Here is an 18,822-nt window from a genome sequence, read left to right on the forward strand (position 1 = left end):
AAAATATCTCATCCTGAGTGAGGTAACCCAGACAAAAAAGAACACACATTGTAAGTACTCACTGATAAGTGGAGATTAGCTCAAAAGCTTAAACCAACTCTTTATTTTATTTTATTTTATTTTATTTTATTTTTCTTTCATTAGATATTTTCTTTATTTACATTTCAAATGTTATCCCCTTTCCAGGTCTCCCCTCCAGAAACCCACTATTCCATTCCCCCTCCCCCTGCTTCTATGAGGGTGCACCCCCACCCACTTACCCACTCCTGTCTTCCCACCCTGGCACTCCCCTACACTGGGACATCAAACACCCGCAGGCCCAAGGGCCACTACTTCTACTGATGTCCAACAAGGTCATCCTCTGCCACATATGCAGCTGGAGCCATGAGCTCCTACATGTGTACTCTTTGGTTGGTGGTCCAATCCCTGGGAAATCTGGGGTGTCTGGCTTGTTGACACTTTTGATCCCCCCATGGGGCTGCAAACTCCCCTCAGCTCCTTCATCAGGGACCCCACACTCAGTCCAATGGCAGGTGCTATGCCCACTCCAGTGAAGTCTTCTTGACAGGCCAAAAGGCCTGGAAGCACTCTCGAGGCAAAGAGTTTCAAGGAAACTATGCCTCCTGGAACCTTGGCATTCCCATAGTCCATATACTCAAACCCTGCCCCCTCGTTAGTCTAGTGTTTGGATCCATGTGCTCTCTTTCAGTATTGTTTTATTATAAGTGCCTTTAAGGATTGATTTTTGACATATAGCTAAGCTGCCACCAGTGTTCCAATAGTTCCTAGAAAATCCTTGAAGCAGATGGTGAGCTTGGAATTCAGTAAGAATGTTACCTATTCAGTAACATTCAAATTCACTTCTAGTAGAGACAGTGAAACCAATTATGCATTACAAAGAACAGAGTTAGAAAAGCTCTGGACTAGTCTGCATAGTGATTACTTAGCACAATAGAGTCACACTCAAACACAGGAATGGCCTAGCAAATATGTGCATTGTCACATGAAAGAGTTAGTGGAAGGGAATTTCCCTGGTAGAGGTCTCTTCCCTAGGCCCAGAGGAATAGCATTAATCAGGTATTTACTAAAGAACCCCTGGTGGTAGGTTTAACAATAGACTAGTATCACATCAGAGTATTCACCTGGCTCCATTTTAAGTGATAAACACGGCCTGGTCCCCCTATCTTTTGATGTATGCATTCCTTTTATTTTGTGTCACTGTAACTTGGTGGATGTGTTTGCCTGGCTTTTCTTGTTTTTCTTCTGTATAAAAAAATCTGGTGTTTGTTTGGACAATACATTCAGACCCACACTCCCTTGTGCGGCATCTGTTTGTCATCCCATTCTCGTCGACACTATGCCCATCTGCCCGAACCCCTGATTCCCACGGATGTGGGGGTGGGCAATTAGGCCCGGTCCGTGGCAGGTAGGCTGAAAGCATAATGACTTTTCTTATACATATAGATTGGTGGATCTCTAAAATCCTCATCAGGAAAACTTTATTTTGCAGTATGTTGTGATTAACTAAGAGACCACCAAACTGGTCTAAGTGCACAAAATGACAGGCTCCAAAATGTTCAGACCTAATTAAACATCTGTATTTCACCCCTTCAGCACAAGGCTTAAAGATCACGTGGAAGACGGTGCGAAAATACTCTAAGGTTAAGAGGTGAATGACTACAAGGATACAAGTGTATTTTTGCACATGGCGTGAAAGTTTCATGCATATACTCATGGCTCCTGTTAAGGCATGTGTAACCCCTGCAAAATCTCAGTCCAGACATTATCAGCTCAAACTTTACTAAAGAGAGGGATCCACGGCATGAAACAACTTCTGAACTCTGAGATGGATGACACCTCTTTGCATTCTTCCTTTTATTATATTGACAAGAGTCCCAACACCCAACTCCATTATCTATAAATGTTCATAATTTTCATACTTGTTTCTACTACAGCATTTCACATCACTAGCCACAAGAACTTTTTATTCAAGCACTTTCTTCTGCTGGAATTTTATGTTTGATAGGGAGCATAATTACTTAGCAAGAATCTAATAAACATTGCATTTAGTGCCATTCTTTTTAAATCATGCTTTATGACAATTAATGACTCAAGATTATGACAATGTTTTCATAGTCAAAAGCAACAGATTACACAGTAATCTCCCCCCAAAAGATTCACCTTATGCCAAATTACATAAAAGAGCAATCATCTATCTAGAATATATTTTCAGGATACAATTTGAAATAGTTATCAGTTCTAAAATTAAAAAAAAATAAACATAAACCATAAAGATTAAGCAATATATTTTCATAAACTCTGTTTTGTATAATAAATGTTAATACATATTTTGAGAAAGTCTCACCAAGTAACCATGGCTAGTTGGAACACGTGATTATACAAAACCAACTTTCAACTTACTGTGATAGACCTGCATCTGCCTCTTGGGTGCCACGATTAAAGGCATGCATTACTTGAGTCTATTTTTAATCCTCTCATTTTTATTAACCACAATATATCATCAGTGGTAGGAAGATTTTAATTTTAGCACCAGTCTAAAACTACTTTAAAATTTATTCATATTTAAAACATTGTAACTTTAGCAAGACACTTTTATTGTATATCAGAGATCCGAAGTCTTCTGGAAGTTTCCTACTTGTCATATACTACATAGTGTTGATGTATTCATTTATATTCATGAATATAAGATTTTCCTAATCATTACATGCTCTATATATCAAGATAAAATATATTTCTTTTAAAAATACACTGTGGATGTTTTTAAAGGATATATATGCTAATATTTCTAATAATTGAACCGTATGGAACATATTCTAGTGACTTTTACACATAAGTCATCAAAAAGTTGTTCTTTCTCAGCATAATTTTTGTTTCCATTTGTCATGTCTTCTCAAGTAAACTTCTCCTATCAAATAGTAGGTTGTATGAGGAATATATGTCATGTTTTAGTGAAAATCTCCTTTTGAGATGATGTTAATATGATCAGTCCATCTCTATTCTTGACCTTAATTTTCTACATAGGGTATCATTTAGACAGTCAGACACAAGTAAAATATGGTAACTCATAGTAGGGCTAAGGATACATCTCAGTAGTTAATCTTCTGCCTCACTTGCAAAAGGCCCTGCATATGAGATCAGCACACACAGATAGATAGATAGATAGATAGATAGATAGATAGATAGATAGATAGATAGATGATAGATAGATAGATAGATAGATAGATAGATAGATACTACATCCATTTTGCTAGAATAACTGTACTTAACCTCTGATTTCAAGTACTAAATATATTTCCTTTTAATAAATAAGCACTGTTGTTGGTCTTACAATGATCTGAAACTTTGGTTTTTCTAATGGTTTTCTTTTGACCATTTCTACCCCAGATTCTTGGATGGAGTTTCTAACACTTAACTTCTGTGATTAGAATCCTGACATTTTTTAACACAAAAGTGAAAGTCTCCAGTATGTACTGAAAGGAAATAAAACTGTAATTCATGTAATGTATGTTAAATAGCCCAAAGAGTTGTTTCTGAGCTTTGAAACCTGGGGCTGAGAACATAGCAGAACAGACCAGGACATGCCCGGGCAAGCCCATCGCCTCCCTAGCTCCCACCCCTCTGACCTAAGTTAAATGTTACAGGCTGCTGATGTTTAAATGGACCAATCATGTGAAACCGCGCCAATTCCTCCCCCAGCCCCACTCCTTTTCTATAAAACCCCCTAGCTTCCAAGCCTCGTGGTCGAATCCACTGTCTCCTGTTGTGTGAGATACGTTTCGACCCGGAGCTCCGCCATTAAAAAACCTCTTGTTGTTACATCAAGGTGTTGTGTTCTATTCGCGATTCTTGGGTGCACGCCGAATCGGGAGCTGAGTGGGGGTTTCCCCACTGAGTTCTTTCATTTGGAGGTCCCACCGAGATCTGCGTGACACCCAGGAACCCCGAAGGACCCCTTGGAGGTGCGTTTGTTTGTGTGAGTCTTGTTATGTTGTCTGTTGTCTAAGTGTCTAAGTGTAGCACTGCTGAATTTGTGTCTTAGTTTTTCAGTTCTGAGATTGTGGGTTTGAGCCCCACCTGTGTTACCAGTTCTGGTATTCTGTATTCTGGCAGCTGCCACTGCGGACCGTAAGGACCCTAGTGGCTGTGGGAAGACGACGGTCTATTTCCCCACAGGCTGCACCCTTGGAAGACATTCCGAGGGAGACCCTGGAGTGCCCGGGGTACGGAACAGTCAGGAGGACCTGGCTGTTGCCTGGCAGAGTGAAGAAGAGTGAGTGCTCTTCCTGCCAGAGGAGTGGAGCGGAATCCCACTCCATCAGAGGTAGCGTTTGGCTGGTTGTGTAAGTCCAGACGCAGACGAGTGTGCTTGGATGTCTTAGTGTTTTCCGTCTCTGTCATTGTGTTGTGTTTACTCTTATTCTTCACTATGGGACAGACCGTGTCTACTCCTTTATCTTTAACTAAGGACCATTGGACGGACGTTAGGGCTAGAGGACAAAATTTGTCAGTAAAAGTGAAGAAAAAGCCATGGATGACTTTCTGTTCCTCAGAATGGCCTGTTTTTGGAGTAGGTTGGCCAGCAGAAGGAACTTTTTACTTACCCACCATAAGGGCTGTGAAGGCCATTGTTTTTCAGGAAGGACCAGGGTCGCATCCAGACCAACAACCGTACATCATGGTATGGGAGGACTTGGCACGCTACCCACCCCCGTGGGTTCGCCCATTCCTCCCGCCTCTCCGCCCTGGCACCAAGATTCTAGCCATCCAAGAAAATGGTGAGAAAGAGAAACCGAAACCACCGCTCGGGAGAGATGATGATCGCAGCACACCAGTGACGAAACCCCCCAAGATCTATTCAGAGATTGAAGAACCCCCTGAGTGGCCCGATACCCCTCAACCCCCACCTTATGCTCCCCAGCCCCAACCTTCAGCTCCCTCGGGACCCCTGCCTCAGGCCCCGGCCGGAGGAGGGAGTCCCTCCACAGGAACAAGGAGCCGGCGAGGAGTCACCCCTGAGGGGCCTGCGGATTCAACTGTGGCGCTCCCCCTCAGGGCTATTGGGGCTCCCCCTGCCGATCCAAATAGTCTACAGCCCCTACAGTATTGGCCTTTTTCCTCTTCTGACCTTTACAACTGGAAAGCTCATCACCCCCCTTTTTCAGAAAACCCTGCAGGACTCACTGGGTTGGTTGAATCATTAATGTATTCACACCAGCCGACCTGGGATGACTGCCAGCAGCTTCTGCAGACTCTATTCACAACCGAGGAGAGAGAGAGGATTCTCCTCGAGGCTCGGAAAAATGTCCGAGACGAGGCTGGGCGCCCTGTCCAAACTCCAGCTGAGATAGATGAAGGATTTCCGCTAACCCGGCCCCGATGGGATTATAATACGGCATCAGGTAGGGAACAACTGTCCAATTATCGCCGGGTCCTAGTGGCGGGTCTCAGAGGTGCTGCCCGGCAGCCCACGAATCTGGCCAAGGTAAGAGAGGTTATGCAGGGAGCGACTGAGCCCCCCTCAGTCTTCCTTGAAAGGCTCATGGAGGCTTATAGGAGATATACCCCATTCGACCCCACGTCTGAGGGTCAAAGGGCCTCAGTAATTATGGCCTTCATTGGCCAGTCAGCTCCTGACATTAGGAAGAAGTTACAGCGAATTGAGGGCTTGCAGGATTACACCATAAGGGATGTAGTTAGAGAGGCAGAGAAAGTGTATCATAGGAGAGAAACAGAAGATGAAAAGTTAGAGAGAGAGAAAAGAGAGAAAAGAGAAGAGGAGGATAGGAGAGACAGGAGGCAAGAAAAGGTTTTGACTAGGATCCTGGCCGCAGTAGGAGAAAGAGATAATGGAAGAAGAGGTAGACAGTCAGGGAATCTGGGAGACAAAAGGCAGCAGGGACCAAGGAGACCCAGAGAAGGCGGGCAGCGCCTGGAGAGGAACCAATGCGCGTATTGCAAGGAAATGGGCCACTGGAAGAGCGACTGTCCGAAAAAAAAAACAAGAGGTAAAGGTGCTTTCTCTTGGAGAAGATGAAGACTAGGGGGAACGAGGCTCGGCCCCCCTCCCCGAGCCTAGGGTAACTTTAGAAGTGGAGGGGACCCCTGTGGACTTTCTAGTTGACACGGGAGCCGAATTTTCAGTACTCAAAACACCTCTAGGAAAAGTAAAGAAAAATGAAAAAACCTTGGTGATCGGGGCCACGGGACAAAAATCGTATCCATGGACCACATCCCGAGTAGTAGACATAGGGCGAAATCGAGTAACTCATTCGTTTCTAGTCATTCCAGAGTGTCCTATGCCTTTATTGGGGAGAGACTTACTAACCAAGTTAAAAGCACAAATAACTTTCACCTCTCATCGACCGGAGGTTTTCTGGGGAATAAAAGCTCCCCAGACTCTAGAGCTGTCTTTACAACTAGGGGAGGAATATCGACTTTACCAAAATAAAGTAAAGCCCCCTGAGGGATTACAGGACTGGTTGAATCGATACCCCCAGGCGTGGGCAGAGACGGGAGGAGTGGGGATGGCAAAACTGGTCCCCCCCGTGGTGATTGAACTTAAGTCCGGGGCCACCCCTATAGGGGTCCGACAATATCCCATGAGCAGAGAAGCTCAAGAGGGTATACGCCCCCAAATTAACAAACTGCTCCAACAAGGGATTTTGGTCCCATGCAAATCCCCTTGGAACACTCCTCTACTTCCAGTAAAAAAACCAGGGACCAGGGACTTCCGTCCAGTACAGGACCTTAGAGAAGTCAACAAGAGAGTTCAGGACATACACCCCACGGTGCCAAATCCTTATAACCTCCTCAGCACCTTGCCACCTGGTCGGACATGGTACACAGTCCTGGATCTCAAAGATGCTTTTTTCTGTTTGAGGTTACACCCCAACAGCCAGCCCTTGTTCGCTTTCGAATGGCGAGACTCCGAGAGTGGACAAGCCGGACAGCTCACATGGACGAGGCTGCCTCAGGGATTCAAGAACTCGCCCACTTTGTTCGATGAAGCCCTACACCGAGATCTTGCTCTTTTCCGAGCCAATAACCCACAGGTGACTCTTCTGCAATATGTAGATGATCTGCTCCTAGCTGCAGAAACACGCGAGGACTGTGAAATTGGGACCCAAAACCTCCTGGGCGAGTTAGGTAAGCTGGGGTATCGGGCCTCTGCTAAAAAGGCTCAGTTATGCCAGATAGAAGTGACCTACCTAGGATATGTCTTGAGAGATGGACAACGGTGGCTCACAGAAGCCAGAAAACAAGCTGTTATGCAGATCCCGGCCCCAACCACTGCTCGCCAGGTAAGAGAGTTCCTGGGGACCGCCGGGTTTTGCAGACTCTGGATTCCCGGATTTGCCACACTGGCAGCTCCCTTATATCCACTAACCAAAGAGAAAGGGGAATTCACCTGGACCAGAGAACATCAGCTAGCCTTTGAAACTCTCAAAAAGGCACTGCTGCAGGCTCCGGCATTGGCCCTGCCAGATTTAAACAAACCTTTCACCCTATACATTGATGAAAGAAATGGAGTGGCAAGGGGAGTCCTTACCCAGGTTTTGGGACCATGGAAGCGCCCGGTAGCCTACTTATCAAAGAAACTGGACGCTGTGGCCAGTGGATGGCCCTCCTGCCTGCGAGCGATAGCAGCCACGGCTGTGCTAGTAAAAGATGCTGACAAACTGACTATGGGCCAGAATGTTACTATAGTGGCCCCACACTCTCTTGAGAGCATCATCAGGCAACCACCGGACCGCTGGATGACCAACGCCCGAATGACGCACTACCAGAGCCTATTGCTGACAGAGCGAGTAAGTTTTGCACCCCCAGCCATTCTCAACCCCGCCTCCTTACTACCTGAGGCTGACGAGGCCCCTGCACATAAGTGTGAAGAAATACTGGCAGAAGAGACTGGAATCCGGCCAGACCTCACAGACCAACCTTGGCCAGGGGCGATGACTTGGTTCACGGACGGAAGCAGCTTTGTGGTAGAAGGTAAGCGGAAGGCTGGGGCGGCAGTAGTGGATGGAAAGGCTGTCATATGGGCCAGCAGTCTGCCGGAGGGTACATCAGCTCAAAAAGCGGAACTAATGGCATTAATTCAAGCCTTAAGGCTGGCAGAAGGAAGGGCTCTTAATGTCTATACCGACAGCCGGTACGCTTTTGCCACGGCTCATGTACACGGAGCAATATACCGACACCGTGGACTGCTGACGTCTGCCGGCAAAGATATCAAAAATAAAGAAGAAATTCTCAGCTTATTAGAAGCTGTTCATTTGCCCCGTAGGGTGGCAATTATCCATTGCCCAGGACACCAGAAGGGAACTGGGCCCGTTGAAAAGGGAAATCAAATGGCAGACCAAGAAGCTAAAAAAGCAGCCCAAGGGCCAATGACTCTGGTGGTGAGAACCCAACAGCCCGCTGCTGAGGAAATAAATAAAAGAACCCTCACAGAAGAAGAGGGGCGAGATTACTTAGCTAACATACACCATCTGACTCATTTAGGAACTAAAAAATTACTAAAATTGGTTAGTAAGTCCCCCTATTACATTCCTGGATTAAAAGGAATTGTGGAAGAGATAGTAAAAAACTGCCGTGCTTGTGCACTTACCAACGCTGGGTCTAGCAGGCTCCAGGAAGGAAAACGACTGCGAGGAGACAGACCTGGAGCCTACTGGGAAACTGACTTCACTGAGGTGAAACCGGCTAGGTATGGAAATAAATATCTCCTAGTTTTTATAGACACCTTTTCAGGATGGGTCGAAGCGTTCCCCACCAAGAAAGAAACGGCTAATGTAGTGGTCAAGAAGATACTTGAAGAAATCCTTCCCCGCTTTGGGATACCTAAGGTAATGGGGTCAGACAACGGACCTGCCTTCGTCTCCCAGGTAAGTCAGGGATTGGCCAGACAACTGGGGACAAATTGGAAATTACATTGTGCATACAGACCCCAGAGTTCAGGACAGGTAGAAAGGATGAACAGAACGCTAAAGGAGACTCTGACTAAAATAGCCTTAGAATCCGGCGGAAGCGATTGGACAGCCGTTCTCCCTTATGCCTTGTTCAGGGTTCGGAATACACCTGGACCCCTTGGCCTAACTCCATTTGAATTAATGTATGGGGCGCCCCCACCCATTTTTATGACCGTAGGGGATAAGAATCGCCCGGATGTGTCTTTCTCTCCTTCTTCTAGTCTTTTGGCTCGATTAAAAGCTCTCGAAATAGTAAGAAAAGAGGTCTGGGAACAGCTAAAAGAAACCTATGTTGCTGGTGACACACAGGTGCCGCATCAGTTTGAAGTAGGAGACGCAGTCCTGGTGAGGAGACACCGAGCGGGAAACCTAGAACCGAGGTGGAAGGGACCCTACTTGGTGCTACTGACAACGCCCACCGCGGTCAAAGTGGAAGGAATCCCCACTTGGGTCCACGCATCCCACGTTAAGAGAGCACCCCCTGGAGTCAGCCATGATGAGTGGACTTTGGAGAAGACTACTAATCCTTTTAAGTTGCGCCTGCTTCGTAGGAGCGATCCCAAAAGACTTCAACCCCCACAGTCCTGTTCAACAAACGTGGGAGCTACTCAATGAGGGGGGTAGGGCTGTATGGACAATCGCCGAGGTACACCCTCTGTGGACTTGGTGGCCTGATCTTTTCCCTGACATCTGTAAGTTGGCTATAGGAGCCCCTCCTGGATGGGACTTGGAGGGGTACTCTGACATTCAGAGGGCACCTTTAACACCCCCTCCGTACGTAGAAAAACATTCGAGAGACCCATGGGGTGGTTGCTCTAACCAAAGGGATAGAAGTATGCTTCGAACCCATCCCTTCTATGTCTGCCCCGGGCCCCACCGAAGTCAGTCCCTCAATCCAACGTGTGGAGGTAAGGCTGACTTCTTTTGTAAGAGCTGGGGTTGCGAGACTTCAGGTACAGCCCGCTGGAAGCCCTCCTCGAGTTGGGACTATATTAGAGTAACAGCCAACTATTCCCTAGCGTCTTATGTACCTGGAGGATTTGACCTAGACGAGTGTACTGACTGGTGCCATCCGCTCCGTGTCACCTTCACTGAACCAGGGAAGAGAGCTCTGGGATGGACAAAAGGGTATACCTGGGGTCTTAGGATTTACAAGGAAAGATATGATGAGGGATTATTGTTCACTATCAGATTAAAAATAGAGACCCCCTACAATCCTTTAGGCCCCCCAACCAAGTTCACACCCCTCACCCATACAATTACTCAGCCTACTCCAGTGATTGCGGACCCCCTTAATATGGCCGCTATCACCCAACCTCCCACTCCTCAGGTACCTCTAACTATTACCCCCGAGATTCCTTCAAGACAGAGGATGTTTAACCTAGTGAGAGGAGCCTTTTATGCCCTTAACAGAACTGATCCAAGCGCTACTGAGGACTGCTGGCTATGCCTGTCCTCGGGTCCGCCTTATTATGAAGGAATCGCCTTCAATGGAGATTTCAACAGAACCAGCAGCCATACTTCCTGCTCTTGGGGTACAGGACAAAAACTGACCCTGACTGAAGTATCCGCGAGGAATCCAGGTCTCTGTATAGGTACCCCACCTTCCACTCACAAACACCTATGCGGACAAATTCAGTCCGTGTCCAGAACGGAAGCTGATTACTATCTTGTACCTTCCCCGGTTGGATGGTGGGCTTGCAATACAGGACTTACTCCCTGTGTATCAACTAAGGTTTTTAATTCATCTCATGATTTTTGTGTCATGATCCAGCTGTTACCCCGTGTATATTATCACCCTGCATCCAGTTTAGAAGAAAGCTATGCGGGCCGGCGGTCAAAAAGAGAACCAATTACTTTAACCCTGGCTGCATTCATGGGAATAGGTATGGCAGTAGGAGTGGGGACGGGAGTGTCAGCTTTGATAGAAGGAAGACAGGGAATTCAGTCTTTGAGGGATGCTGTCAATGAAGACCTAGCGGCAATAGAGAAGTCCATAGACGCTTTAGAAAAATCTTTGACCTCCCTGTCTGAGGTAGTTTTACAGAACAGGAGAGGTCTTGATTTGTTGTTCCTAAAGGAAGGAGGACTGTGTGCTGCCCTTAAAGAAGAGTGCTGCTTCTATGCAGATCATACAGGAATAGTTAGAGACTCTATGCAGAAACTGAGAGAAAGATTAGAGCGAAGGAAACGGGAACGGGATGCTCAACGGGGGTGGTTTGAGTCGTGGTTTGAATCACGACCATCTTGGATAACTTCTTTAATTTCCGCTGTAGCCGGACCAATCCTTATGATATGCTTAGCTTTAGTTTTCGGCCCTTGTATAATAAATAGAGGAATGGCTTTCATCCAGAGTAAAATTGATACAGTAAAACTCATGGTTCTTCAAAGGCAATATCAACCTATAGTTCAGGTAGATGAAGAGTTAAGGGACACCGACCTCTAAAATTCTATGATTAGAATTAGTCTAAACAGAAGAAGAGGGGAATGAAAGGAAATAAAACTGTAATTCATGTAATGTATGTTAAATAGCCCAAAGAGTTGTTTCTGAGCTTTGAAACCTGGGGCTGAGAACATAGCAGAACAGACCAGGACATGCCCGGGCAAGCCCATCGCCTCCCTAGCTCCCACCCCTCTGACCTAAGTTAAATGTTACAGGCTGCTGATGTTTAAATGGACCAATCATGTGAAACCGCGCCAATTCCTCCCCCAGCCCCACTCCTTTTCTATAAAACCCCCTAGCTTCCAAGCCTCGTGGTCGAATCCACTGTCTCCTGTTGTGTGAGATACGTTTCGACCCGGAGCTCCGCCATTAAAAAACCTCTTGTTGTTACATCAAGGTGTTGTGTTCTATTCGCGATTCTTGGGTGCACGCCGAATCGGGAGCTGAGTGGGGGTTTCCCCACTGAGTTCTTTCAGTACCTACCAGCTTCAAGTCTGAAGCTTAGTTCCAGACTCTGATCAAGATAAGACTTACTCTAGACTCCATGTCTCATATTCATTCTGTAACAAGGCATGGTCAGGACACAAGAGACATTCAGGACACAATCCTCACCCTATTTGTTCTACCTGTGCTGATTAGGACATTCCATTTACACTTTCGAAAACAATCTACTTCTGTTAAACTCGTCTCTATTTTCAAAATACCGTGTAAGCAAAAACAATAGATAGAGAAAAGGGTGTAAGGAGGCAATGAGCAAGGAATGAGAAATGAGAACTGGAAGTTGAAATTGCTGTTGCAGAAAGTCACATCAGTGTGTTACACTATCTGTTTCTTTCTTCTAATGTACTAAAGGTATGTGAACCTTCCTCTTCTGCTGGCTTCATCTTTTCTAATTGGTATTCTGCTTACCTGTCAACATGATCTTTCTAATTAACAAATACGTCTTTGTTATTTGTTTCTTGAAATCCTTTGGTGACTCTTTACATTTTTAATTTACTTTGTATAACCACATACTAATCATACAAAGTGTTTCCATTATGACATTTCCCGTATTGCCAATAGTACACTTCAATTGTTTTCTTACAAAGTTTTTAAACAATGAAATTTCAATATTTCGATATGCCCAGTAGCCTCCTCGGGGAGCTTCATTTTCTATATAATTTGCTACCATCTCCCCACAGTTACCACTTAGTAATGCAAACTCCTTCTACATATCATTTGATGATATCCTACAGTGTGCTATGGCAGAATCCTGCAGGCTCCTGCTGGATCACAAGGACTAGTTATTAAATATTCAGAATTTTTGCCAATGACTATTAAATAGCTTGGCAGCTTGAAATTACCCATAACGAGACTATACATTATAGGGACCAGCACCTGCTACAAATCAGGCTTCTCCATTTTCAGATGGGCACCTGATCAGTACTGAAAGCTGCTTGTGTTCCACAGGCAATAATACCCTAAAGGTTTCATATTTCCATGCCCTTGAATTTGGAAGCCTGCAGAGTGGAGATAAAATTGGAAGTTAGAGAAAATACTGCAAGGCTCATCATTTCTTAGTGTGTATAAAAGCACATAGTCAAAGTCCTTAGATAGAAAAAAAGTCTCAGTATAAACCTAAGGCCATATACCATGCATAAAATGACAGCTATCATCACACTGAATGCAACAAAATCACTTTGGAGATTAATATAAGTATGCAAATTCATTTGTTGTTACATATCAGAATTTAATTAAGTTTCACTGCATTGCAGTTCATGTTCAATATTTCTAAATGTGATAATTGATTTTTGATTTGTACCACACACTATAATATTCATACAATATACCATTAAAAATCAGACTTAGACTTCATCATTGTTGATCAAGCTCATAGCTAATGAAATTCTTCATATCTGGCCATACTTTGCTTTTTTCATAGTTCAAGACTTATGCACAGTGAGGCTCATGCAAGAATATCGAAATCCATACTGAAAAAGGACACAATTTCCAACCAGACTGCATTTATTTGGGGACTATTCATTGACCCCAATGAGCAATTTTAGGTTTGCCCTCATTATTTTCTTTATGCAGAATTTCTAAAGTCATTTTAAGCCTCTTTTTCTACAGAAAGGTTTAGAGATTAAAGAAGTTTTTTTTTTCATAAAACAAGTCTTTATCCCAATTTTATTAGATATAACTATTGTATGTCTATTATAAAAAGTGTATTTCTCTGTTATAGAAAGATTTAATCTTTTAATACTGGTTACAGTCTTAAAGATATCCAAAATTTCTTAGAGTTGAGCATTTAAGTAATCTAGAGAAATATGTTGATCTAAATAAATGTTTCAGTATTTTAGCTTTATGTTGTACTTAATGTATAATATTATTTTACCTTGATTATTTCTTCATATGAAAACAAATCTTGAAAATGATAAATTCTAAGATTTGACTTTGCTATTATTTATAATGTAGGCCATGTGCAACATTTGTACTAATTTTAGCTAGATTGTTTTAGACAGGATGGAGAAAAGGACATAATAACTTACATAAAAGTTATACAGATCTTTTAATGTTTCCTTCCTGTATAATGAAAATCAGAATCTATCTAGAGCCAGTCCTGAAGACATGGCTCAATGGCTAAGAGCCTTCACTACTCTTCCAGAGAGCCTAACCTGGTTCTCACCACCTACTTCTTCACTCAGCTGCAGGCACTTATAACTCCAGATCCAAGAAATCCAATATCTTCTGGCCTACAAGGACCTGCACTCATGTGTACATACCCACACTCATATACACTTATTTAAAATAAAATAAAATCCTAAAATTCAAACTCTCAGCAATATATGATTTTAGAAGCTCTGGGACTTTTGAGAAGCCCATAGGATCAGCTCATTACTGGGGTAGGGAATAAGGACATAGGTTTTTTTTGTTTGTTTGTTAATTTTCTCTCTCAAATAAGATAGCCAGTTTTCCTGTATTTTTCCATCACCTTGGTCATTCACTTAATCACACGTGACCTGATATGAATGTGGGAAGAAAAACAATGAAACCATATGATACATTTATTTCTATAAGTATATAGGCCCTTATATAATGAATGTATAGAAGAGATTCTGGCAGGGGTACATGTTTTCAAATAATAATAATAATAAAGAAACTGAAGTCAGTGTTACTCTAGTATCCACAATTATACAGATGTCCATCACTTCTACCTATACATCCAGATTTCTATTGCCAAAGTGATAATTTCCATTAACAAATATATTTATTTGATTACTTATTCACTGAGCTCACATGGTGATTTTAGATTTGTGACTGATGTTCTTATGTACTAAGTCAGAAAACATTTTTAAGATCCTTGTGTAGAGGAATTTAAATCTAACAACATGGCTACTATAGCAAGGGATCATATCCAAGACCTAAGTCTGTGGTATTCAGCTAGAATACAGACACACCACATACTTTTAATACCTATGGCTGGAATGCAGGCATGCCCTTAGTAAATACCTTTAAGGTAAGATTAGTTTGTAGAAGGAATCAGCCATGTTTGAAAGCAACAGATAATTGGGGGGTACAAAAAGTACAAATCAGAAAGATTTGACCGAATGAGTTGGGGATAGTATACACCCAACTCACTGAGCACAGAACAGGAAAGAGAAGCTACTTAAGATCAGTGCAGAGAGAATCAATCAGTTCAGAGTCAGTGGGATGAATGCAGTACAGTTGAGTTCCTTCATGAGTTCATGAAGTTCAGTACAAGTCATCAGAAGCATTTGAAGCCAGATTCAAAAGGAACCAGAAGCTTAGAACAAATTGCCATAGTTAGTTTGAGGCCAAGCAGAGCAACTCAGTGAGAAGCAGGGAGAAGCCAGATTGAATCAGTCAGCTAGGAGAGGAGTTTGGGCCAGAACAGCTGAGTTGAACCAGCCAGTCTTAGTTCAGAAAGAACTAGAATGGATGAGATTTTTCAGCAATAAGTCTCTGAGATGACAATTACATCTGGTGAATAAAAGTTCCTTTTATATGCTTGTTCTATGAAGTGTATTCATTCCTAAATTTACCCATGTAATGGATTTTGAATTAATACATTCATCTATCAAATATTTATTAAATACTCATGAAGTCCCACACTTACACCTAAGAACTTCAGATGAAATTCAAATTTTGCTTGCATTATAATGGGGTAAATAAAAATGAGTGGCTGATGAAGTTACTAATAGCTATGGTGAAATAGGAGAAAAAAACAATCATTTACAGCTTTGTCCACTGTCGCCACATCTAGGAAATTTTCCTTGATTAATTTGATGAATATGCTGTTCCATATCTGAGTAGTCCAAGGAAACTTGGGTCACCTCTCATTAAAAGACAATTCTATATTATTAGAAGCTCTTTATGCTTGCTATTAGAAGGGTGAATATCACTTTTTTTTGTTTTTCTAAAGGGAGCTAGCTCGATTCCTAGGTAGGGAATCTATGACAGCATTGCTACAATATTACAAATGTTTAATTTTTGCAGAGTATTTTTAACCATGTTCCACTTATATCTATTATGAATTGTGCAACAAATGAGGACACTCTGAAAGGTTCATCCAATAGGCATTATCGTCTCTACTCTGTGGACCTGAATTAAGGCACTGCCTACTTGTATTCTTCCTGGAGAGTTTCCCATGCCTGTATTTCACCAGAATATTTGAGAATGAACTACAGGAGAATGTGCTTCCAAACTCTCTTGGGTTGTTGGCATTATATATTCTTTCCAAGCTATGTGTGTGGTTCCTAACCTCTCCTTTTCACATGCTATTAGCAATGAGCTAACGCAGTTCCTAGCATGTACTAGAGTTATTATCATAAGCCACTAACAATGTGCCATTCACGTTGTTACTTCTTTGAAGCCATCAAGCTATTCTCTCTGTACTCTTTGCCAAAGCAGGATATAATTTCCATCATCTTTTCCATCTGGTTTTGGTTAAGAATAAATGAAAGCTTCACTCATACTCAATAGGAAGGAATTGAATAAGTCATGATACATTTTGGATTGCCTGAGGATATCTGTCATATCATCAGTTGTCTTGATTTATCCTCCCAACTCTATAAGATATGTCATATCATTTTGAAATTGAAAAGGCCACAAGCACTAGCTAGTAAAAGACAAAATAAGTTTTCTTCCAGAAAGTCATAAGCTAGACTCTTACCTTGAATTATATGACCCTGGCACATAAATATATGCCCAGTAAATTTACAAATATACCATAATTAAAGAGATTAATGAAGTGTTTTAGCACAGAAATGTTTCTCTGGTTAATACATGTATTTGTGTTACAGTTTATTATATAAAATATGAACCTAATAAAGGATCAAATCTTTGGGTATCATATGGAAGAATGAATGAAACAATTCTAGGCTACTTAACATCTTATTTCATTTTTTAACTTTAATCTTTCAAGCATTATATGTATTAATTGTGTAAAATTATGTATGGCAATAATTCACTGGGAAGCCATTCTTTATCAAGGGGTAGTATATAATATTTTATTTCAATTGACTGGCTTGCTTATTCATTGATATTTTCTTACAGGAGTATATCTTATTTATTGATATTTTCTTACAGGAGTATACTTTCTATGTGAACAATGTCTCATCAGTGTTAACTACCATTGCATCTTTGAATGCTGTCAAATTATGATATTCAATAAGCACTCAGTAAGCATCTTTGAGTGATGATTAATGGGATAAAATGAAATTTCCCATTAAAGTCAAATTTTTATTTTCTCTGTATTATTTTCTGTTGCTGTTTGCATTTTAAAATCCAAACTTTATATGTGGGGTAAATTACTGTAATTGCTTTTTAAGCCTGGTTTGCCTTTAATAAACAAGCTCAAATCTATCTTAACTTTCAGTTGTTGTTTAAAGCATCAGCAGCATTTAATTAAAGTTGAAGTCACTGAGGGTTCAAAAGCTGTATCAAAACACAGTCTGTACAGGTTCAAAATTGTATTTACCCAAGTGGGTTTAATCCAAAAAGGCTACCTTACAAAGTGTTTGTCTGCTCTCTGAAGACAGCACTCATTTCTATGATCTATTTCATATAATCAGACTACCTAAATGATTTTGGAAACAAGATTCCAACAGCATTTTTTTTCTCTCTTTCACTTTTAGCTAGAAAATATCCCAATCGTTTATCATAGGGTAGATCTCTCTGATATCGTATAGCAATAAACTCATGGCTAACATATGGTGTTATTTAGCTGTGTACCAGATACGATTAATCAGCTGACAAGATGTCATTATAAAGGAAACACTCTAAACTGAGATTTTTCTTTACCCCACTTTTGGGCAACCTGCCAAATTCGCCTACAGCTGGTTCAAAGAAGGACATGTGGAAACAAAAAACAAACTCTTAAATTATCAGTGGCATTTCATACATTTGATTTGTCATACTGGAAGCACATTGCTTATCAAAGTAAACATTGACTTTTTTTTTCCATTTTTTATTAGGTATTTCGCTCATTTACATTTGCAATGCTATACCAAAAGTCCCCCATAGCCACCCACCCCCTCTCCCCTACCCACCCACTCCCCTTTTATGGCCCTGGCGTTCCCCTGTACTGGGGCATATAAAGTTTGCGTGTCCAATGGGCCTCTCTTTCCGGTGATGGCCGACTAGGCCATCTTTTGATGCATATGCAGCTAGAGTCAAGAGCTCCGGGGTACTGGTTAGTTCATAATGTTGTTCCACCTATAGGGTTGCAGATCCCTTTAGCTTCTTTGGTACTTTCTCTAGCTCCTTCATTGGGGGCCATGTGATCCATCCAATAGCCGACTGTGAGCATCCACTTCTATGTTTGCTAGGCCCAGGCATACTCTGACAAGAGACAGCTATATCAGGGTCCTTTCAGCATAATCTTGCTAGTGTATGCAATGGTGTCAGCATTTGGAAGCTGATTATGGGATGGATCCCCGGATATGGTAGTGTCTACATGGTCCATCCTTTTATCTCAGCTCCAAACTTTGTCTCTGTAACTCCTTCCAAGGGTGTTTTGTTCCCACTTCTAAGGAGGGGCATAGTGTTCACACTTCAGTCTTCATTTTTCTTGAGTTTCATGTGTTTAGGAAATTGTATCTTATATCTTGGGTATCTTAGCTGGCGTGGATGTGGAGAAAGAGGAACACTCCTCCATTGTTGGTGGGATTGCAGGCTTGTACAACCACTATGGAAATCAGTCTGGCGGTTCCTCAGAAAACTGGATATAGTACTACCGGAGGATCCAGCAATACCTCTCCTGGGCATATATCCAGAAGATGCCCCAACTGGTAAGAAGGACACATGCTCCACTATGTTCATAGCAGCCTTATTTATAATAGCCAGAAGCTGGAAGGAACCCAGATGCCCCTCAACAGAGGAATGGAT

At 42.4% G+C, this 18,822-nt stretch overlaps 1 long non-coding RNA gene across 1 annotated transcript; it reads left to right on the forward strand.

Annotated features, from left to right (window-relative positions):
- Positions 1-8,690: 8,690 nt before the first annotated feature.
- Gm46854 lies at positions 8,691-9,474 on the forward strand. The gene is made up of 2 exons (XR_001784295.1): positions 8,691-8,728; positions 9,300-9,474. It is a non-coding gene; the product is annotated as a predicted gene, 46854 (long non-coding RNA).
- The last annotated feature ends 9,348 nt before the right edge of the window (positions 9,475-18,822 follow it).

This window comes from Mus musculus, chromosome 4 (genome assembly GCF_000001635.26).
Source record: "Mus musculus strain C57BL/6J chromosome 4, GRCm38.p6 C57BL/6J".
NCBI classification, from domain to species: Eukaryota; Metazoa; Chordata; class Mammalia; order Rodentia; family Muridae; genus Mus; species Mus musculus.